The sequence below is a fragment of the Semicossyphus pulcher genome, unplaced genomic scaffold (genome assembly GCF_022749685.1).
Source record: "Semicossyphus pulcher isolate SPU_LCO1_2020_fin unplaced genomic scaffold, fSemPul1.0.p SCAF_3, whole genome shotgun sequence".
In the NCBI taxonomy this organism is placed as follows: Eukaryota; Metazoa; Chordata; class Actinopteri; order Labriformes; family Labridae; genus Semicossyphus; species Semicossyphus pulcher.
The window spans coordinates 29,346,883-29,370,969 of NW_027211704.1; positions in this window are offsets into that span (position 1 = coordinate 29,346,883).

The window sequence follows — 24,087 nt, forward strand, 5'->3', positions numbered from 1 at the left end:
ATTGTTGTCTGAGTTTCCATAAGATTAGTGAAAAAGTCTTCTGAATGCAGCAAGTATCATCCAGTAAGAAATATTTAGCGCTTCAAGTCCGACCGTCAAAGTCCCTGTACTTTGAGAAGGACTATTCCCTATTTAGACCCCAGTCCCCGTGGTTGCAACACACAGAGTACCCCATAACGCCCCTAGTTAGCTTGACCTAAACAGATGTACTGATTGGAAAAGGGTAAGTTAAGTCATATTAACAATTTTAACAAATGATGAGCACTGTCGTTGTGACGCTGTAAAGATCAGTGAAGTGCTAAGCTGCCTAAGGGAGTCTCAGGTGTCTGAGGAATGTCAAGCCCAATTAAAGAGAGTTCCTTTGGTCTTTAGCTCTCATTTTCATTAATCCTTTGGAAACTATTTAATCCATTAAGTCCATCCATACTAATCCTGTCCATTGTTTTTAACTGACCAACCAAAAACTGAAAAAGGACCATTAGTCCATTAGTCATGAAGACGACCAGCTCTCATTTAATAAACCAAAGATTCAAATCTGATGATTTCAACAAAGGTCAGGAAATCTGAGAAGAAGTGAATGGTAGAATAGTATTATTTTTCTTTTAGTGACAGCTGCCTCTAAAAACTTTACTCACACTGTATTTACATTGATGATTCAAGCTGAGTTTAACTTGGAAAATGTACTTGGGTCGTCAGAGTCAAAAGAAGCAGATAGATTTGTTTCACAAGGATGCAATGCATAAATTCTTATTTGGACAGCAGTAGGATTTGAACAACTTAAAGAATTATTAGAAGCTTAGTTTTAGGCATTTCAAGCGTCCTCTGCTGGGACTTGGATAAGCTCCCAGTCATGGAACATGATTCAGTAAGAAACATCGAGACAACTTGCATAGAGCAGCTGTGGGACTGTGTTAGTGTCAGTTCTCTAATAGAAATGCCGATCAACATCCCAAACAAACTGTAATGCTGCAAGTGAAACACACACACACACACACACACACACACACACACACACACACACTAGGGATGACTACTACAAACTACAGTGGTTGTTGACATTCATAGGACTGTAACAGTAAAATAATGTCATGCATGACATTATTTGTATGTTGCTGAAAAGCTCTCTTTAGTGTTGGGCCCTGTAATCATCCACTGCTGATGGCTGACAGATATCCACCAGTTCCCCACCATCATAACACAGTGATTTAAAAGCCCCCCAAGACCCCACCATCCGTGCCTGAATATTATTCCTTTTTTTTTTTTCAGTTCAGCGCCACCTTTTACTCCTACATTAGTCATATGATCTACCTGTGACTCACATTCAAATGGCCTTCTTCGTCATCTGTCTGGTGAAAAGATCAGATTTCCACACAGTCACCCAAAGTAAAACTGTGTCTCAGACAGCAGGGCTACCACTGTCTGGTTTAAGCAGAGAGCGTTGGAGGTTAATTTAAAAGATAACACAACAGAATGACACCATACAAATCTTCCATGCTTAAGTCTTTGAGGATTCAAAAAGAAGACATATTTACGAAAGACACAGTATAAAGTACCAAGAAAAGAAAATGTGCTCAATTGAAATGCCACAAAAGCTACAAGCTGCCTGTTGCAAAGAAGACCAACCTAAGTCCCACCTCTGGTCTGGCAGATAGCCAATCATAGTTTTGGATTATAGGGTGGCCAGCAGATATCAGGGGCAGCCCTTGCCAGCCCAGGCCACCCAGTGGATACTCCCCTGGCTGCTGCGCCTCATGCTGTCCAGCATCAGCCTGCTTTCTGTTTCCATCACTTTTTTCTGCTTTCATCTGAGTTATTTTTCTGGTGGTGGTCATTTGAAGTCTTGGTTTGTGAAAGACCCCCCTCCAATGAAAATCAAGTGTTTAACCTTGTAAACATCTCCATGTGGTGTTCTTCATGTGCTACAAGACATATCATATACATATATAAATATCAACACAATCAGTCATCTCCATGGCTGGGCCTGTCTGCTTTTAAACTGCAGTGTACCAAGGACAGGCTGAACAACACGTTTTCTGATTGGCAGGTTTGAGACGTCACAAACCTAAGGAGCCAATCCGGTTAATGGACGGGGTCACGCTATGCATATCATTATGTGCAACCTATGGCAACCACTTCGGCGATGCGCGAGCCAGCTGTAACCATCATTGTAAATTTTGCAAACTCACTACTGACTAATAACGTTAACGTTTCTACTACTAATTACTTATATTCAAGCTAGCTAAGTTTCAACAAGTTGCCACTAAACAATGGCAGAGACGTGTTTTGTTTTCGCGACGGGGCAGGCGGATGGAAATGTGCATAGTGGGCAGGGACTATGCAGATTCAGGAATTTTTAGGAGGAGATGAATTAAACGTATTTTGCAGAAATAACACATCACACATAATTTATCATTTCAAGCACAGCATTTTATATGTCTTAAAACATGACTGAGACTGGTCTATAAGTTTTCAGCTTTTAATTTTGTTCTGCGTTGCTATGGTTTCACCCATGCAGTTTAATAAAACAAGTGAGCCCTGACATCCTCACTCATCACAGTGTTTCCTGTTAGTCATGAAAACTTGTCTTTCTAACCAGATTCCAAACACAATCTCTAAAAGACAAACAATAATTGGTACAGTGCGTTGAAAGTTGTTGCTACAGTTCAATTATGAAGTAATGTATCTAATAAAGATCAATGCCTCGTAGAAGGAGTGTCTCCATAATCAAATAGCAGAAAATACTTGCCTTAGCAGGTCATTTTGTCCCAGAGGAGTCTTTTTTTCTTCACACAACTCTAAATTCTGCCAGTGGGGTAATTAGATAATTCTCATGCCTCCTTCACGTCATGCTTTTATGGTGGGAAAATTGATTTTTGTGCGCAGAGCTCCTATTTGCATTTAAAGGCCCCCTGCTAGTTTCTCAATATTTCAGGGCACCAGGCTTAAAGATGGTGAATCAGAGGGTTTCAAAAAGTCTAAAGTTTAGTTCATGACACATAGAGAGCCGTATACGCTGCCATAGCACCTATATGTCTGGCATCTTTGTGTTCCATCACGCTGTCTGCTGGTGAAAGGTGGGAGGGGAATTGGGAAAACTCAGACAGGAGGTGAGATGAGATTTAGAAGCTGGACGTCCACGTTGACCGTGTGCTTTTTTATTCTGGTCTCACACTGTCTATTGTTTGAGTGGCAATATACTCAATTTGGTCCACTTTACTTATGTTTCACACAGACATACACACAGACGCCACTCCCACCCACGCACCACGCTGGCACACACACATACAGATGAGGCCGAGTCTCCTTTCCCTGCCTGCTCTCAAAGCCCTTGGCGCTGCTTGTTTACCCTTCACTGTGACAGCTGTGTGTGTGTGTGTGTGTGTGTTTGTGAGTGTGTCGATCTGAGGAAGGAGATATTGCGTGTCAAGTGCTCTCCAGGGCTAAACTATCATTTCTGAGTGTTATCACACCATCCTACTTCCCAGGGGCTGGCTGTCTTTCTCTCTGTCTCTCTCTCTATAATACACACACACACACTTACACACACGCACACTCTCTGTCCCATACACACACACACACACACACACACACACACACACACACACACACACACACACACATGCACAGGAGGAGCTCCAGACAGTGTTAGCCCAGTGAGGCGTGCAGTCAGAGAGGAGAGAAGAGACTTGAGTAACTTGACCAGTTGGTGAGCACACACACACACACACACACAGACACACACACTTTTTCAGACTGGCAAATCAGTCATGCAATGGTCCCATTCAGACAACGCCGCAAGACCTTTCAGAGCCGCGACTGCCCTACAGAGTACAAGTTCAACTGTCAGACCACGGAGGTCTATGGACCACTAATGTATAGTTTTTACTCCATACTTATAAATAGTAACAAGTAGAGTTCCACTACAGTTCATACTCCAGTGTATCTCGGAGAGTTCAACCCAGGTATCAAAGGGAAAACTGATTCTTTCTTTATTTTTCCCTCTATATGACATTGACCGATTTTTAACACCACAGTCCTTATCATTGTTGAAGTCCATCATTGACATGCTGAAGGACTCCACACATCAGCTGTGTATCATGTGCATCAAAGAGCCTGTCCTCTAAAGAAAAAATGACGGCATTAGCTGTCAGCAAACTGGAGGGGAGGAAATGAAGTAGCACCATGTTGTTTTAGAGCTAGTAAGCAGTTTGCAGTGCATCGAATTCTCATCTAAACTTACTTTTACACAGTAGACCAGGGTTTGTTTCCCATTTCCAACCTCCATCACTGATGTTTCTTAGATATGACCACATAATTCTCCTACTTTTACGAACTGTAACCATGACACTGAAGCTGTCAATGTACTTTAACCAGGGTTTTTCCTTGAACCTAACCATGCAGTTTCTTAACCTAAACCTTTAACTTGAACTTAATATGTAATGGTTATCAAAAGCACAGACAAACTGTGTTATCTAGTTCAGAGTGACGTTGCGTGGGAAAAGGCTTATGTGATGGGCATTTTAAATGAACTGTACTTATCGAGCACTTTTCTAGTCTTCCGACCACTCATAGCGCTTTTACACTACATGTCACATTCACACACAGATTCATAAACTGATGGCAAAGGCCTAAGTGCTAATCTCCAATCAGATCTATGCCCATTCATATCCTTTTGGAGCAATTCGGGGTTCAGCATCTTGCCCAAGGACACTTCGACATCTGTAGCAGTCAGGGATCAAACCCCCAACCTTTCGATTGAGAGACTCTACCACTGAGCCACAGCCGCCCCTATTTTATTGTTCGTTGGTATCAAAACACCCTTTTCCATTTTTTTAATGCAAGCCTAAAGACGAGCAACATGTTGATGCATTGCGTTGTGGGTTGACATGGGTCATATCATCAGGATACACCATGTCCAAGCATTGATGTTCACTCCTTAGGAAAGCAGCAACTTCATCAAACTCTGTTCCTGTCTCAGCACATTACCCTGAAGGCCAAGCATGACCATGACCCACCATACAGGGCATGTCACTTGACTTTGATCAACATTTTCCTTACTCGCCTATCAGCTTTTTTGCAACTACACAGGGGTGGGACTAAAAACATCGTCATCTATCCTCATTGGTTCACTCTAGTGACCTCATGTTATTGTCAGTCTTCCCTTGTAATGTCTCTTTCTGACAAGTCAAGATGCGGCAGGGAATTTGCCTCTGTATGTGGGACGCCTGCTCTACCAACTGAGCTAAACCAGCGCCCCTAAACAAGATTACTTTTACTGTGACTTTTGTTTTCAGTAGTTAGCTTGACAAACAAAAGGAAATCAAAGCATGTAAACACAGTTACCCAACTGAATCAAACATGTTTCATCTGTTAATGTAAAGTGCCTCTCGTCTTGTGGTTGTACTATTGATCAGTGAAATAAGATGTATTCATTTTAATATTGTCAGTTGAGTGAAAAAGCCTCCTTAAGATCATTTAGTCCAAACGATTTAAGACTCTATGCTGGGACCACTTTAAAAAAACAGCATCAATGGATTCAATCCTTACACTCAATGAGGGTTTTTCAGTGACGAAATAAAGGCCTTGTATGGCTCTTGAGCCTTGTGGCCTCATCATCTGTTATTATATCACATCTTCATTCACATCATTGTATGATGGCTTGGTTCTGCTCAAGGTTTCTGCCTGTTAAAAGGAAGTTTTTCCTTGCTACTGTGCAAAATATGGCTAAGTGCAGCTCATGGTGATTCATGTTGGGTCTCTTCCTAAATAATAAAGGAAAGAGTGCAGTCTAGACCTGCTCTTTTTGTAAAGTGCCTTGAGATAACTTTGGTTGTGATTTGGCCCTATACCAATACAATTTGATTGATTGATTGATTGACATTACTTGTGTTTTTCAAACAGTTAACAGAAAGCATGAAACCCATGCCAACAGACAAAGGACATTACTGATTTATATGACGTTATCAGTACAACAGTCAGCTCATTGTATGGTAAGGAGGCCTAATCCTGCTCTTAACAGTCTGGAGGAGAGATGGAGGCTTTTATGTTCGTTATCCTGTCAGGTGTCTGAGCTTGATGAATTTGCCCTTCACGTGTCTGCAAATGTCCCTCTCAGACAGTGACTCATCTGTGCCATAAAGCACTGAAGTGATGCAGACACATATACATGGACTTAAATACCATTTGAGAGAAGTCAGCGCCTCAGCAGATAGAGTCATGGTGAATGTGAATCCTTTCAGATACTGTTGCTCATTGCAGAAAACAACGAGGCATTCTGCTCAGCCTCGGCCTGCTGCTGAGAAGCACAGATGCCACTGTTTGTCCAAGGCTTGTGCCTGTGTGTGTGTGTGCGTGTTTGTTCGCAATCGCTCAGTAGTGCGGCAGATGCTTCTGTTAGAGATGTCCTTGAAATTTGTCCCTGACCGCCAATTAGCACTGCCTTATTTGGCCACTGCAATGCCGCCCCAATTAGCATCAAACCAATACCTGTTACAACCTGCCATGAACCGCTATGAGCCGCTGCCACACCTCTGCTCCACCACTAAAAGCATCAAGACCCCGGGTCATCAGCGTTAAATGGCTGTCACCAAGCATTTAATTATTCTGCTGCTATGGCTAATAGAATGGCTGCTACTCCTAGTGGTGGAAAAACTAAATGGGGGGTTATTTTACCACAATAGTCGAGGGACTTTTGATAATTATCCCTTCATTTTTTTGTTAGTTGGTCCGTCCACCCCACAGTTTTGCAGACTGCACTGATCTGATCGTGAGAAAACTTGGAGTGATAATGAGCTCAGAGTGCTAAAGTAACAATGACTTAATGTAGTTGAAGCTGCAAGCTTAAAGATAGGGTCAGCAGCTTTGGAGACGTCTAAAAGAATAGGCTAGATTTTCAAAGTATTAAACCAAAGAAACATTAGAGCCACTCCCCGAAACACACGATCCAAAGTCTGATCCAACTTTTGCCAGGGTTGTGGTTTAAACAAAAAGGGAGAGGACCTAGGTGCAGACTAAGAATAAAAAGTTTAATCGACAAAAGGCAAGACCCAAAATGGCAGAACAAGCATAATACAAACAAAAGACAATAAGGCAAAATCGAAAATGCTGACTGAGATTAGTCCAGGGTAAGAAATCCAACAAAATGAGGTATGGTCCAAAGCTCGGCAAAAAAAACACAAGAAATCCAACAAGTAAAGTATCCACAAGGAGCAAGGTCAAAAAACACAGAAGCAGCCAGGAAGTAAATCTCACAGGGAACACTGGGAACAAGGATAATTACTTTCTCAAAATGGTTTCTCAAGAGAAGAGGGTTATACAAAAGACAAAGACGAACTGACACAGAGACATGGGAAGACAAAGACTAATTACAGTGGGAAGGTGAAGCTAATCAAACACAGGTGAGGAAACAAGCAGGGACGTGGATTTTAGGGATGGCAAGTGTTCAGGTTTCTGTTTGTAGTGCGCTCGTAGTCCGAGTAATTTTGACCAATCACCAGTGGTGGACAAAGTGCACAACTTCATTACTTGAGTAAAAGTATAGATACTCCTGGTCAAATATTTTTCCAATACAAGTGCGTGTTAAAGTACTGGAGTACTTGCTTTTAAAAATACTTGTTTAAACTACTTTTTAAAAACATCTCCATACATTGTTGTATTTCACAATGCATGAGTGCAGTTAGGAATACATTGGTGAATCGTCATCCTCCTCTGCCGTAGCCATCATTACCAGCACTAAATTAACTGCCTGATCTGAGTGATCTGAGTTTGCGCTGGGTTTGCTCTACGTTCAACCACGGAGATGCACGAGATGCGGGTACGGCAACACCACGTAGACAAACCACACGTAAAACTACACGAACACAGTTTATTGTCTTTCAGATTTTAGAAAACAAAATTCATCAGCTGACTACAGAGCAAACGTAGCGAATGAGGAGAACATTCATAGAAATGTAGAGGGGTCAAAAATACCATATTCGTCTTTCAAATGTGGTGGAGTAAAAGTTACAAGTTTCCCCAAAAAATAATACTCAAGTAAAGTACGGATACTCGAAAAATGTACTTCAGTACAGTACTCAAGTAAATTCACTTTGTTACCATCACATTTCAGCAGGCTGCGGTGTATGCAGGAAAAACAGTCCGTGTGGAGAGCAAAAGCAGACGGAATGTAATGCGTCGTACTGACATCACGGCTCCCAACAGCGGCTATCTGACGATGATTTAGCTTCTTATTAATCTCTAGAAACAGACATCTGCAGCAAGTTCAGCTAACAATCTGTTCTAGATCTAAAATTCAACTTGAGACAAATTCTTTTGACACTTTGTCACAAAAGCCGTTCAGCGTTTAGATTTCCCGACTTTATTTGCATCAGAAATAATCTATCCGACCTCCGTTCAACTAATTAGCATTTTAAAAGTAGTTTTCTTCTCCTCTTGAGGACAGACCTGACAAAGCTTCATTTTGACTTTTTACTAATCTGCATGATGATTGAAATATCAGCAAAGGTAAGACCAGAAAAGAAAAACGGGTTCTTTTTCTGTAAACAATGCAGCACGCGGGAAAGGAAGTCGTTTATCGCAGGAAAGGCAGGAAGTGGATCATCACAAGAGACAAGGTGACAAAGTAAAACAGAAAATGACCTAAACAGCGAAACACAAATGAAATACATAACTAAACCAGAATAACACATGACAACTTAACATTTTTAGAACATAGGCTGCTAGCTTTCTATGAAGCAACAGGGATTTTGAAAATCGCTGACATGCAGTTTGCAAAGGGGAAGAGAATCCAATCTGAATTGGGGAACCCATGGCAGACTTCTACATGTAGCACACATCCTGGCTGGCAAAGCTGGATTACCCTGAAACGACAATTAAATAAACCTTCGATATGAATCATTTCCTCTAAAGTTCACAGCTTTGTTTTGTTTTCAGCAAAAATGCTGCTTGTGTGTGTGTGTTTGTACACACGCATGAGTGTGTGAGTTTGTCACTGTCTGAGTGTTAAGTTGCTCCATTCACCCCCCTCTGTGTCGGGGAATATATTTCATTCATGAACATTCTCCTTTCTCTGCTGGTCAAAAGCATGCTCCAGTCACGGAATGAGTCATGCACACACACACACACACACACACACACACACACACACACACACACACACATTATAGCATTTGAATGCATGCATTTTTAATTGATGAATAGATGAAAGGCTGAGAAAAGTTGGAGTAGAGGAAGAGGTGTGTAGAAGGACGTCATCATCCATGTTTCAAGGCAGGCATGTGTGTGTGTGTGTGTGTGCGTGTGTGTGTGTGTGTGTGTGTGTGTGGGTGTGTCTGTGTCTGTGTCTGTGTCTGTGTGTGCATGCTTAAATCGTTCATTAACCCTGTGCCCCCCCTGAGGCGGGCTTCCATGTCATGATGTCGTGTTTTAGGGGCAGACAAACACACACAAACACACACACACACACACACACACACACACACACATACTTCTGGGTCTGTGCTTGCGTGCAGCACTCTTTAACCAAGCATCAACCCAGATTAGACTGGCTTCCATGTCGTGTCTGGTGGTTGAAACAGCACACACACACACACACAAACGAATACACACACAAACACTCTCACACACACACACTCACAAAGTCAAAATATTGATGCATGTAGTAACTTTTGAACTGAAGAAAAGGAAAACACTTTTCATCCCTCCAGTTTAGTTCAGAGATTTTGACAGTCTTTGACAAAACACTCAGCTGTAACAATTCACAAAAGGTTTCCTTGCGACACAACAGAAGCATGCTTTGAACTCTCAAATTTTTAACGGTGCAAGGCCTAATTTAACTATTTTTATTTTGCATTTATTATTTCAATTAGGTTCTCTACCAGCCATTATCTATACCACCTATCCTGTTAAGGGTCGCAGGGGGGGCTGGAGCCGATCCCAGTTGTCACTGGGCGAGAGGCGGGGCACACCCTGACTGTTCGCCACAGGGCTGACACTTAGAGACAGACAACCTTTCACACTCACATTCACACCTACGGGCCATTTTTGAAGTCACCAATTATCCAGAATTCGAATCCAGGAATCTTCTTGCTGTGAGGCATCAGTGCAAACCACCGTGCCAGCCAAATTTTCAGTAACTTGTATTATTTTAGAAGAATCAAGGTGTTCTTTGTATTTGAGATTTTAATCTCTGTGCGATTTACCTTGTTAAAAATAGGTTATTTATGATCTGTATACTGATTTATTATCTGTATGAGATTATGATAAAAATGTATCTGCTGTGAGTGTGTCTAGGTGCTGCAGTTATTTAGACTGAAACTGTGCTGTCAAGTTCAGGACAACCACTAATACTACCCTAGGACCGTATACAAAAATACAAAATGGTTCATCACTGTGTGACACTGTCATCCTAATTGACCCTTTGCTAAGTCCCGCCCCCCTTGGTTACAGTTGCTATGCCTGTCAAGCTTTCGCAACCGACATGTAAATATCATAACGTTTTGAACTATGACAGTGAGAGATGCTCCAAGGAAAATAACAGCAAATTTCCAGAAAAATAGTTCCAAAAAATCAGAGAGAAGTCGACAGAAAGGACGACTATACACACTTAAAAGCTACATCCAGATTATAATCTGGCAGCAGAGTGTTGAGAATGAAGAGGACATAAAAATCAAGGCAAAAGCTCACAGATCCCAATGCAAGCGTCAGGCCCCCACGTCCTGACAATTCATGTTAATCATACAGGAACAACAATGCTCTTCCACAGCAGGGTAAGTCAATATATTGTTTTATTTTAAGCTATTGTGTAGTTATGACTCCCTTTAACTTTCATTATCTAATATGTTTTAGCCCACTGCTAGCAAAACTAAATGATCCTACTTTTTCATTTTGTTTGAAGCGTGTCAGGATATTGCTTGCATATTGTGGGCTTGATCCATACGCTGGATCTGGATTAACTTAGAATTAATATTCAACTATCTTTGTTTGCCAACATGCTAACCTAGCCAAGTTAAGTTAGTATCTTAACTTGGAGCATAAACTAAGGAGTTTTTGTTGATATTGGATAGATTAAGCTGTGAGTCCGGTCTCCACAGTTTATAATCCATGTCGAGATCTCTCCTCTCGAGTTTTTGGCTTTGGAAAAGTGAAAAATATGACACCTCCCTCTAAACTTTGAGGAAATCTGCTGTCGGACTTGCAGATTCCATATGCACACCGTTATGGCATTTGAAAGCTTGACAGGCCTCCTGCGCCTGGTTAAGGTTTCTTACATAGGATTGGACATTGGCTGTTCAAGGGAGGGGCTTAGCGAAGGGTGTACAATCATATTTATTGTGGAGCTGTTCAAATTTATTTTGCCGTATGCACGTCAGGCGCCACTGTCCGGTTTGGGAAAGAGGAAGTAAACAATAGCCCATCAGCAGATAAAAGCTGCTTCTTTAGCTATAGCACCCCCTTCTGCTCTTCATTCCGCTTTGCATTATGGGATACAGTAGGCAAGGTAGACTTGCTCGATGCATACTGGAGATTTTTCCGAATCAATATGACATCCGGGTATTTTTGGCATACTGCACATTTTGCTTTTGTTTGCTTACTGCATACTACATACTACATTATGCCATTTCGAACACAGCCTGAGTCTAAACGGGAGGTGTAGCATGAGCAGCACATTAGCAGGGCAGCAGCTTCAGTCCTTTGTCTGCATAGGATGCATTGAGGGACAGTAATAAGTGTAGCTCACTTGTATTTTGGCAGTACTTGGAGACCATCACACAGTCGCCTCCTGACATTTTTTCTCAATATTCATGCTTCTTAGGACTCCCTTGCCTTCGCTTCAACCTTCAACAGTAGTGGTCACAACTCTGAATACTATGGGCCTGTCAAACCATAGGAAAGCCATCTCATATACACACTGCAATTTCTTTTGCATTATGGCTTGGATACTTGGATACTTCAGGTTTTGTGCCATCCAAAACTAGAGGTGATGGGTTTTTAAACACTTCAAAAGTAAGTCTACACGGATGCTGACGTAAATGGATAGTTAGGATATTTTGAAGTGCATGATGTAACTATATCAAAAGTTCTTGTATTACAAACAGTACCTCAGTTAGCATGGCCACTGTTTGGAGAAGCTGGCCAGAGTACTGAAACTCCAGCTAACCAATGTAAGGCTGTAAAAATAATGACAATAGTGACTTACAGAGCCTCTCTTTAAGACATAACCCAACTACAATCAGTCATATTTTTTTTTTTAAATTTCTGGTGACCTAATGAATGTAAGGCCAATATTCACTCAGCATGTGTTTGATCTTCTTTTCTTTTTAAATTATCCGGCTCTCGAGCTACTAAATGCTCTGTTTTGGTAATCTCTGTGTGATTTCTGTTTGGGTGCTGTGCAGGTAGTGTACATTGGTTCATCAGAGGGCCGGCCTCCTGCTGGTGGAAACAAGGTTAATGTGAAAGGGGAGAGTGAGCCAAAACAATAAAGTTTTGAGCTGGAAAAAAACAAAACGATCAGCTTAAAGAAGCTAAACGTCTGTAGAACAGAAGGAAATTGCAGAGATTTATCTGCGGGTTCATCGTTCTGAGTGACCCTTTTCACATTACTACTGGCCTGGCCCATTATTTAGAAAAACAGTTTCATTAGTGCTGCTTTACCTGTGTCTGTAAAGACCTGCTTCACCTTGGACCTGTTTGTGGTTCTGTACCAGGCAACACAGATGTTAAAGTCATACAGTCCAGGCACAGGATGCTGGCAGTCAGCAGTTTCATTGTTAAGTAACCGGCATGTCCTGTAAAGCCAGTGTTGGTTGAACTCTAGTGTTCGGCTGTGTTGTTCGAGGAAGGCAGGAATCCTGCTGATGGTGGTCATTTTTATTTTGGGAGCGATTAGTCTCTTCATTTGCATATTGGTAGCGCCTGATCTCCCTGGCACTCGTTCATTCATCCATATGCAATACATCTGGAGAGGAATAATTTCCCAGCTTTAGCTTCAGGCTGTTAGAAAAGAAACACAACACCTCCAGAATGGTGTGGTGCTTGTGTTTAATGTATGAATTATATGCATGAAGCCTTTTTATTTTTTACAGTTGATTTGAATTCCAAATTACCTCAAGGATATGAAAGGAGTGGGTCAACAAGGGTTGTGCTTTTAAAAAAAGAAAGGCTTTAATGTGTTTCTTATTGATCTCCTGGGGTTCATTGGGGAAGAGAAGGTTAAAAAATACACATGATCAAACAGATCATGTGATCAACAGATGACTTGGTAGTCTTCTGCAGTTCATTATCTGAATCATGAGACAAAGTGGAGCCCAGTTTAGAAAAGTAAGATGCCTATGAGTTTCCTAATAATTTGACTTTATACTCTTTCTTCATATAACATCTTCTGTCCTCCCTCTGTGATTGCTTCCTCTTCTAACAATGACATTAATCCAACTTTTATGAGGGTCCACCTTTGATCCAGTGTCTATCAGGCTTTGGGTGTTTGACTGCAGCTTAGTGCTTTTTTATAATGAAATAACACAGCGCTTAATGTGCACAGAATAATATGGGGAATTGTTTTCTCATAGATGACTGTTGAGTCTCATTTGGAGTTCACTTTCAGTAAATTATCGCCCCACAACAAAACTTTGAGAAGTACCTTGCAGCAAAACATCTACGTCCAATCAGTCTACAAAGTCACAATCATGCTCTGGACAACAACATGAGGTAAATCTAACAAAGCTTATAAACGTTCAAGGCATGTTTCTCACTTAAAGCCAGATAAGCTAATGTTTTGTTGTTTTGCTGCATGACATATTTCAGCTTAAAGTCGAGGTGAAATGAAAAATGTCATTTTAATCCTTTTAGATCACATCCCTGGTAATATTGTGCATCTATTTGACAATATAGGCCAAAAAAAATACAGAAAATCAATTTTTTCATATTCTTATATCAAAATCCGATCATTTTTTCTTCCGGTAAAACTTAATTTCAAGCGTGCTTACGTAAGTTAGCACCAAACAATTTCAACCAATCAATCTGCAACATTTAGCCGCAGAGCACCAAGAATGCTCGGTCAGTAAGCTAGCTACTGCGCTGTGGAGAACGTCTGTCTACGCCCACTTCTCAACGATCAAATCAAATCCCTCTAATGATATGTCCCGCCTGCACGTCCTGTTTCACTCGGAAATACGTCATGATACGGAAGCTAGATACTCTCGAAATGCTGTTTCAGCTCAACTTTAACATTTCAACAAGCTACTTTCACCCTTGCCTTATCTTGCTAGCTGTTTATTAGTGAGAAAACTTTGAATCTTTGCATGCTAAGTTTAGCTTCACTGCTAGCTCGAAGGCTTGCATGAGAGATCAGTGGTTAGCGTTGACATTTCACAGCAAGACTAATTTGGAATCCGCAGTTCTCCCCTTTTCTACCTTACAGCACAGTGTTAGATGGATTGGAAATGAAATAGTCCCAAGATGTGAAACTGTCAATATGTCAAAATTGGATGAATGCTGTATGTTCAAGCCTCCAGTGTCGGTGTGTAATCAGTGCAGGTGTAAATCATCACTAGTGTGACATTGAATAAGATACAGATGATTATAATTTGCTGTGGTCCTATCTCTTAATTATTGCATTAATCAGAGAATCCCATGCAAGCAAAATACAAAAATAGATGTAAAATTTGAAAACATGAAAAGGTATTGAGAAAAAAGTGGTGGAAGGCTCCATGCTGCTGATCTTGGCTGCACTGGGAGAGAGAGTGGGAGGAGCTTGACACAGTTCTTAACAGGACAGCCCATAGGTGGTGTATCAGGAGAGGATAGGAAGTCACAGGATGCCTCAAAGGTGGAATATTTTTTCAATTTTCTATTATTTGAATGTGTTTTTGAATCACGTTGGTAAAGTTTGTTTCATTAAAAAAAATGTACACATATTTTAATATTATTATTTTTTGGACTCCTGAAACAAACAAGTTGTTTTGCCTTTCAAAGGTCAGACCTTAGCCACGATTGGCTGAAAGTATTTGGAGTGACCGCATAGCCCCTCCCCCATATGTGCGATACCACATGGGGGAGCGGCTGCGCTGCACCGTCACTCCAAAGTTGTAGAAAACATGGCTGCACGGGGATCGGTTATTCAGCCTTATATGTATGAGCCAGAATCACCAGGAGGTATCAGAATGGTAAGTTGAAATCTTGACTACAAACTAGTGCAAGAAGGCAGCCTGAGGCGAATGACGGTGAATGACGATTGGTCGATTTCATCGAAAGCAAGGTTCTATGTAGAAACCTGCAGCTGTTCTGAACGGCCCATTTCAAAGGCATATATGTGAGTGTGGGAGTGGATCAAATTTGCAACTGGGCCCCATTCTGACCAGCGAACATGGTGAAAGAGCGATGCAGAGTTGGCCTTCTTTCTGTTGGACAGGTAGGTACCTCAAACCGGGTAGGACAAAGCTAACCGGCAGTTAGCACGCTAGCGCAAAGGTAACCGTGATGCTGTTGGTGTTAGCTCGGTGGGGTGGGCGTGTTCTCGCACGAGAGAGTGAGAGTGAGCTTCTGGTGACGAAGAGCCCAGGAGGAGGGGCACAGTTTGAATGTGTTGTTGACAAAATGCAAGTAAAGATCCTACTTATTATACCTTTAAAGAAAAATTGTGTCTTGTATTAACTCCTCAAAAAGTTAAAGGAATGCATTCATACAATGGAAAATTGAGTCTATCATAAAGGATTTTGTAAAGTAAGATGGTGTTTTCAGTGCAGATTGTGATCGCTGAAGGTCTTCTCTAACATTTAACAATTAAAACCATGCAACGTGTTTTTTTTGTCCCATACCATTCTGGCAATAAATTTCCTTTAAATTCTGAGTAGTTTTTGTCTGGGCTTCCATACACAGATAAAAGATGGTAAGCTTAAAATTTGTAAGTAAGGTTGAAAGGGTGCAGGTGTTGTGGAGAAACATGTTTGCTGTTGTTGTGATAGTTTAGAAGATTTAACCAATCAGCAATATTTTATATTTTAAGTTTCCACTACAGGAATATAAAAAAATGCATGCTGTGATGTAATGATTTACCTCTGTGTGTGTTTAGAAGGACTGTATGTTTGTTGAAAATGTAACGCACAGTATCTTGAGGAGAATAACAACACAAAGGCTTTGGTCTTTATACTGTATGCCCCAGTTTGAAAATGTGAGTCAATCAATGAGAGTGTGAAAGAAAATGACTTCAATCTAATGGCTGAAAAAGCTAGCAGAGCCGCTGCTGGATAACAGTGTTTGAGTCGCTCTAATGCAGCAGTTCAGCCTGTAATAACCATTTACACAGAGGAGGCCATTTTCTGTTATTCCCCCTAAATTACCAAAGTCTGTACGAGTGTATTGATGTAGTGAATCTCCTCCGTGCCCCAGCTCTGTGTGTCTGCCATACACTGCTTTACTTGGCGTGTTTCCTCTCTCACTCCCCGCACAGCAGCGGGGGGGGGTTGGGGGGGGTCACACGCTGTGAACACAAAGATCTCTGGTTAAACTGGGACATTACACACTGCAATGTAGACACGCCAGACACACACACACATGCTACAGAGACATGCTGATACACATTCAAACATCCATACACCTGCACACTTGCATGCAAGCTTGCACACATGACATGTTAGATGCTGACACGGGCACACAACTCCACTCTGCACCGAGCCTTCTTCTTCTGTGGTTCTTTATGTGTGCAGTTATACAGTTTAATTCCTCCAGACAGTATTTGAAACATAGCTTGTCTATTTCTTTATGAGTCTGTCTGTATATGTGTACATGTACTGCTGTGTGTTTTCAGAGCTTGACCATATGAAAATCTTTTTTTTCCCAGTAGCAACTTGTCATGATTTCATTTAAGCTTTTCATTCTATCCTTAACTTGTCTGCCACCGTCTTCTCCTGTCTGTACTCAGTCTAACTTCAAACATCAAATTACAGACACATTACAATTAATTTGTAATGCAATTTTATAATTATGTTTAATTTAACATGAGAATAAAATGTACTCAAATCAATCATCTTTCAGCACTAAATTTAAGAAGCAGTATGGAAGCTTAAAAGGCCATTGTAATTTAAATGTTATAAGCAACTGTGATTGTTAAATGGTATCACTAATGAAAATTTAAGATAAGATCATTCTTTATTGATCCCCAGAGGGGAAATTCGGGTGTTGCACAGCTACAAAGTAGCAGGAAGGTAAATACAAATGGAAATAAGAATAGATAAAATAAGAGGTATATACAAGTTGTATACAAAAGTGATCTAAAGTGACATGTATGGTTAATAGCAGAAGCATTTAGCAGTATGAAATGAGGTATAAAATGTAATTATACATTTACTTTGTTTGCATTATCATAAATTGAAATAATTGAATGATAATTAAAACAATAATGTCTATATAACTATCATACTATGGATTTAATAATAGTGATAGATATTAATATGTTCCGTTAACATATTTCAGGCTCTCGTCTTAACTTGTTTATTTTGTATTACATGACAGAAACACTGAAACTGACAGGGCCGAGGTCTGATCAGTTTCTTATTGTTCTGTCTCAGACTTTTAAGATAGTCGTCTGAAATTGATGTTTCTATTTCACAAATTCAGTTTTTGACTCCTTTTTGAAAATCTAATTGTTCTGTTTGAGTACAGCTTTCTCTATCAGAGCTACAAAGTTTTGGAACTACCAAATTATATAAGAGAGTGCTGCAGTTTTAATGATTTTAAATGAATGATGAAATCATGGCTTAAATCAACCCAGTCATGTACCCATCACACATAATGTTTTAATCTTGTAAAATGTTGTTGTTGTATGTATGTACAATTACGAAGCTGTACATTGTCCTTGTCAAATAAACAAATAAAATAAAATAAATAAATAAAAGTCTTAAGAAAAACTAAAGCGATCCAAGTGTCTGATATCTCAGAAACTCTTAAACACTTCATACCAAATACGTATTTTCATCAACTCTTGTGCTAAATATGAAACATGCCATTCAATTCAGTTGTGACCTAGAAACCTTAATAAACTCATCTGTGTATTAATTAGCCTCCCGCATTGTTGCTGACATCTTGCATTTCACATTAGTATTCATTTCTCCTTTTCTGAACTCTTCCTCTCTCCTCCTCTCACCCTTACTGTTTTCCCCCCACTGGAAAGAGTTGGTTTAGTCAGGGCGACATGCCTTTGGCACCGCTTGGAAATCAGGTTTCCCATTAAGCCTTGGAAAGTTGAATCTGGGGGCACGATGTGTGTGTGAATGTGCAGCTGTGGACTTCGTATTTTGGATGTTCTTGGCAAAGCGAACCTGTTTAGCGCCAGTAGCCTTTGAGCTGCTGTTTAACATATTGCCTGTAGTCCAACATGAAGGGCTCATGTCTAGTAGAAATAAATGTATGCTATATACGTATAGGCGTGCCAATTGTGCTGTCACTCCAAAAAAGAAGGCCATAACAAAGTAAAGAAGTGTATCTCCTGTAACATAAAATAGACCTTGATTTGGATAACACACACTCACACTCATAACACATGTGTTATCTCTGACTGTAGTAAATCTGAATCAACATCATTTAGAAGGTAAATTCAGGCAAAGTAGCACTTTATCTTCACACAGGAGGTATTCAGATTTAACATTTCACCCTCGAGCAGTTAGAACTGATAAATTCTGTTATCAGTTCCTCCACATCCAGCCTTTTAAATCTCTGCCGTGTTAAAATGACTGCAAGCGCTGGCGGTCGTAGATGACACACTGTGAAATGACAGACAAGAGCAAGCCGGCTTCTCAATCGGTCTCCCAGCTTTTCATTGCAATATTACGTCCCGATTTATTGCATCGATTTTTGTTGCAGCTTAATCTTCCTGCCGGGTTGTGCCAACTCTTCACGTTTTTGAAGGTGTTTGCCGCTCCTTGTGTGCTTTCTACAATCCCCAAAGCAATTCCTGGTAACCTTTTCCCCAAATGCAAAGAAAGGTTACATCAGTACAGCTCTCTGGCCGTTAATATAGTTCCCATCTCTCTTCAGTGCCAACGTTTGCTGGACATTTTTCTCGATCATTTGGCAAAACAACTTTGAAAGTCACCTCTTGTCTTTTTCTATTTTCCTCTCTTATTTTCCTTGCGTTGGCTTTAGGCATCTGAACTTCCCATCACACTAAGCGTGCTGTCAAGTTGGATTAGTCCATGAAGTTTAACTTGTGGGTATTTTTTATTACAGGAAAGGCACTCTAGGCTTATGTCTGACAAATAAACCTTGCTGAGTTGCAAGTTCAAAGTTTATCCATTTATTTTCTGCAGTTCCGTTTCGCCCCACGATTATTTCTCCTGAGTCCAAAGTTTTCTGCTGCAGCTTAACGATACACGTGTGGCATCATCAATAGCAAGGATACAGGGAGAGAAGGGCGAGCAAAGAGTGGGGTGACTGCGAGGTCGGCTCCCGCCTTTGCCTCGACAGGGGGACTTTATTGTGGTGGAGCAAAGAGAGAATGAGCCGGAAACACAAGTAAAATACAACAAAGGAGCAGTTGTTTAACACATTCAGAGAGATCTTGGGAACTTGGGGCTCAATGTGCTGTTTGAATTAATGCTTGAAAGTTTGATTCTTATGTTGCAAATGCTGTGGTGTTATTGAATCCAGTACAGTGTGTTGCCTCCTGATGCTATTTGACTGACTATTCTGGACGTGGGTGCCCACATAAACACTCCTTTAAATCTCAAACCAAAAGCAAACAGGACCAGGAGTCTGCATGCTCGCAGCTTAATGAATAGTGTTATAGAGCTGTTAAGGCACATCACCGCTTTGAGCTCATGGTAACATCAGAATGATATGTATCAATGACAATGCTAACCTGCTGATGGAGGCTTTATGTCTCTGCACATCTTAAATGGCAATCAAAAAGATGTTGAAACATCTGTGTTTGGACCACAGCCAGTCCAAGACACGCAGTGCATTATTGCTCTGAGGAACATCTAAGGAAGTAAACATCAAACGTTAGCCAGTTTGCCAGATTCTTAAAGATGTTGGAGACGACCAATTTGGGAATAAAATTGTATCATGTTTACAGTTTTGACACAGCTTTAATTTGTGTGCATCTTTTAGGCCAGAAGAGGGCAACAGACGCTGACAGGTTGCGCTAGCAGTGAGTAGAAGACAAGATGGGACCTTCTCAGTGTACTAGTGCAGACTTCAAAAATAACTCAGTTATTTTGCCAGCCCCAGTTCGAATGTGACCCAAACTTCATGTAGATATGTGTCACCAGCCATTCTCCAAAACTGTTCCTGTATCCTTCTCCTTGCCCACAACCTGCAGCTCCACACAGCCTCCATTTCCCCTTCAGTCTGCCCATCACTTCCTGATATCGCTCCTTAACTTTTCCTATCCTTCCCCTTTCACTGTCACTCGTCTCCTATCTCCTCACCTCCAACCACATTCGCCTCCTTCCCTCCTCTCTGATTCAGCACTGTCCCTTTGGCTGTGTTGCGGGAAGGCGAGTTTATCATCATCATTATCACCATGTTAATTCCAGAGCCTTATCTTCCTAAATGAAGTGTGTGGTTTTGTCTCTTTGTGCTAACATCCTCGGGCTGCACTTGAATGTAGCTTATTTCTATCTTGCTCCACTTAGCATCGAAATGAACCGCTTTTTTGGGGACTAGCACTAGCGTAGCTTGCATCAGCTCGGTGCAAGCTAATAGGGGTATCAGCAGTTGCCTGCATCTGAGAACATCAAAGCGAGCAATTCCCTCTGAACACAGAATCTGGGTGCACACAGCGGGCACGCATGCACAAACACACTCAGGCACACACGTACACACACACACACAGACTTGTGCACAGACGGGTGCATTCAGCGGGCATGAGGGAAGGGGTAGCTTGTTTTCGCACTGCATTTCCATATATGTTAATAGCATTCTTGTTATTGTGCAGAAACAGCCGGCGGTGTGATGAAGTGATGAGCTGTCCTGGCTGCAGGGAAGAGGACAGACAGGCTGCGGAAACAGTCTGTGTAGGTTTTTCTTTTCTTACAGGCGTTGTTATTACTCCAAAACTCGCACACACAAACTGTACACACACAAACAGAGAACACACACACACAATTGATTTCCCGCCATTGTCCGTGTTAGTGCTGATATGAATGATGTGTTTGATGTGGAGCACGTTGAGGCGGATCATTGATGTTTCTGCTAACACCACATGATTACCCGGGAACGGCTTCATTTGAAGGCGCTTCTGACAAACCTGCATGGGAACTGGGTCATGAAATTTCAGACGTTCAAACAATCATACTCCAAAGCCAGATGAATGGTTTTTATTTGGAACAAGCACAGCTTTTGACCGGCTAACTGATGTACTATCAGCTGTGACTGGAGCAATCGCTGCTGCTTTATCTGCACACCGCCGTGACAAACAAAACACATTAGGGCTATCAAAGTGCTGTAATCATGTTTGGTTAAGAAGCTTTTTTTTGGCCCATTTGTTGTATAATTTGATTTGCTCGGCGAGTGGCCGCAGAGTGCGTCTCATTATCATCTGAATAATTCATAATGAATTATGTTTGTAATTTCTTCTTGTATTATCAAATCTCTTTCATGTCATGAAACAAATGCATTAAACAGACAGTGTTAATATGTTCCACATATATTTTTATGCCTGCAGTGACCTTTCCTCATTATTATTTCAGCACTGGACCAACACGGTTCCAGTCGGGGGAGTTGGTCGGGATATTTTGGAGGATTAAAATGCTTGTCTCTTAATGACTCTCCCGCTTCTTTTTGATATTTGACACTGTAATTAGGATTATTGGCATCATCTCGGTGTGTTGAGACATAATGATTAAAGTGCAAATTGCTGTATGATGTAACTAATTGAGTAGATATAGTTTCTCATTTGATCATTATAAGCGTCAGGTTTTAGGCAGGGCCAAAGTTCGCCTGACGTTCATCTCAATCTGATGAAAATCTCTCCTCGCTCAGCCTTCAGCCGTGCAGCCCTCATGTCTCAATCCACAGTTTTACTCTCATTTAAGCTATATTCCATATAAATTATTGAACAGAAACGTGAAAATTCAGGTTCTCGCAGGATTTGACTATCAATGCAACTCTTATCGTAGCTTGCAGTCGATTGCAGAGTTGTCTGTATTTATTCAGTTTGCCGCTTTAAGGCTGCAAAGACTAAAGCATGTGTGTGTTGGTGAAGCTGATGCAATGTGTGGGGTTATGGTCTTTGTACATATAAATGAAGTGCTTAAAGGTGATACTAACGTACATGCTTTGTTTGCTAGGGTGGTGCTTAGAGAATGTATAGGCCTAGTTGGTGAATGGAGCGTGTCCACTCACAAGCTGCGATGTCCAGAATGCACCGTGGAAAAAAACACGTAACAAAGCTAAGATGAAAACGTACAGGTCTGCAGGGAACCAATCAGAATCAGGTAGGAATCATCTCATCTGGTTTTGTATAATCTCTATTTACAGATTCTACATAGAAATGTAGAGTCTGCAGGCAGTGGATTTTAGGGATGGCAAGTGTTCTGGTTTCTGTTTGTAGTACGCTTGTAGTCCGAGTAATATCGATCATGTATCAGCAGGCTGCGGCGTATGCAGGAAAAACAGTTTGTTTAGAGAGGTTAGACAATATAAAAAGATGGACAACATGACAGCTGCCTAAAAGTGAAGCCAAAACGTTTTGAGCGCCCCCTGCTGACTGGCTGCAGTATAGGTCTTAAAGCCCACCTCCTCCATGTTAACAGGTGGGACATGGGTCAAATTATAAAATCAAAATACACGCCCGATAAATTTTTCTCAAACATGGTTTCTGTCATTATAGTTATTATCATGCTTATCTAAGTCCAAGTGTTATTTGATGCTGTCAAAATAATGATTCACAGCTCTGTTGACAAATTCGGCTCCTGCAGCCAATCAGTTCCGGGTGAGCAGAGTGGGGGACGATCCGCGAGTAGAAACGTAACAAAAACAATCACTACAGTCACTGAAGTTTCCAAACCTGTGAACGTTAACCTCAGACCAACACAGAGAAGCTGTTCTGCTGTTAAACACGCCGGTGTGCGGGATCCTTGTTGTTTTTTCGGTAAGTTAAGTGTGTGTTTGGGTTAGCGGAAATGGCTACGGCCGCTTAACTCGCCGATCTCTACTGCACAGTCTCTGGCTCCATATGACGTCACCATCGCAAGATGGCAGCGCCTATCACAGGGGTTTTTTTGGCATCAGTTTCGTACAATGGGAGCAGATGGAGGCACTGTAATGACATTCCGGGTTTACCTTCTTATTAATCTCTATAAACAGACATCTGCAGCAAGTTCAGCTAACAATCCGTTATAGATCTAAGATAAATTCCCTGACACCCTGTTAAACATCACACACTATGCCTGTAAGTGCACAGTGTGCACAGTATACTTCATGGCAATGTAGGCGGATAGTGTGAATACTATTCACTTCAAGTATCCAAATAGAGATGCATCATATCTTGTACTTTTCTCACAAGTGCATCACACGACAGAGGAGTACATTGGTGAAATTATTAACTGTAAGCAAAAAGTATTTCATAGGTTGTGCTGCTGTTGTAGTGACTGAGTTGAGGTAGAAGGAAAAGCCAGGTGAGTTGAAAGTTTCTTTCTCTTAGCAGTATTTCTCTGAGGAGTTTCTGGTGCAGAGCTGCTTCTCTAACTGAGCTCGTTTGGGCATCTGATGAAGGTGTCGCCCATAATGTCTCCATATGGAGGTTTACTAGGAAACCCTGAACAAGCTGGAGGGAGCAGACTGTACTCCAGCTGACCTGGAAACGCCTCAGGATCCCTCAGGGAGAGCTGGAGGCTGTGACTGTGGAGAGGCCTGGACTATACAGATGAGTCTGTGTAAATGCATGGAAGATATGAGTGTGGAGAAGGTGCTCAGACAGACCCGTAAGCTAATGTCTTATTACAAGTATGTCTAAAATGTTTCAACATCTTTCGACCAAACATTAACTTTATGTCCACTGGTTCTTAGGTAACATATTTAGCTGTTTAGCTCCAGAAGTCCACTACATTCACAACTTATCGCTTACTCTGTCTGTATGTTGGGTGCTTGTAC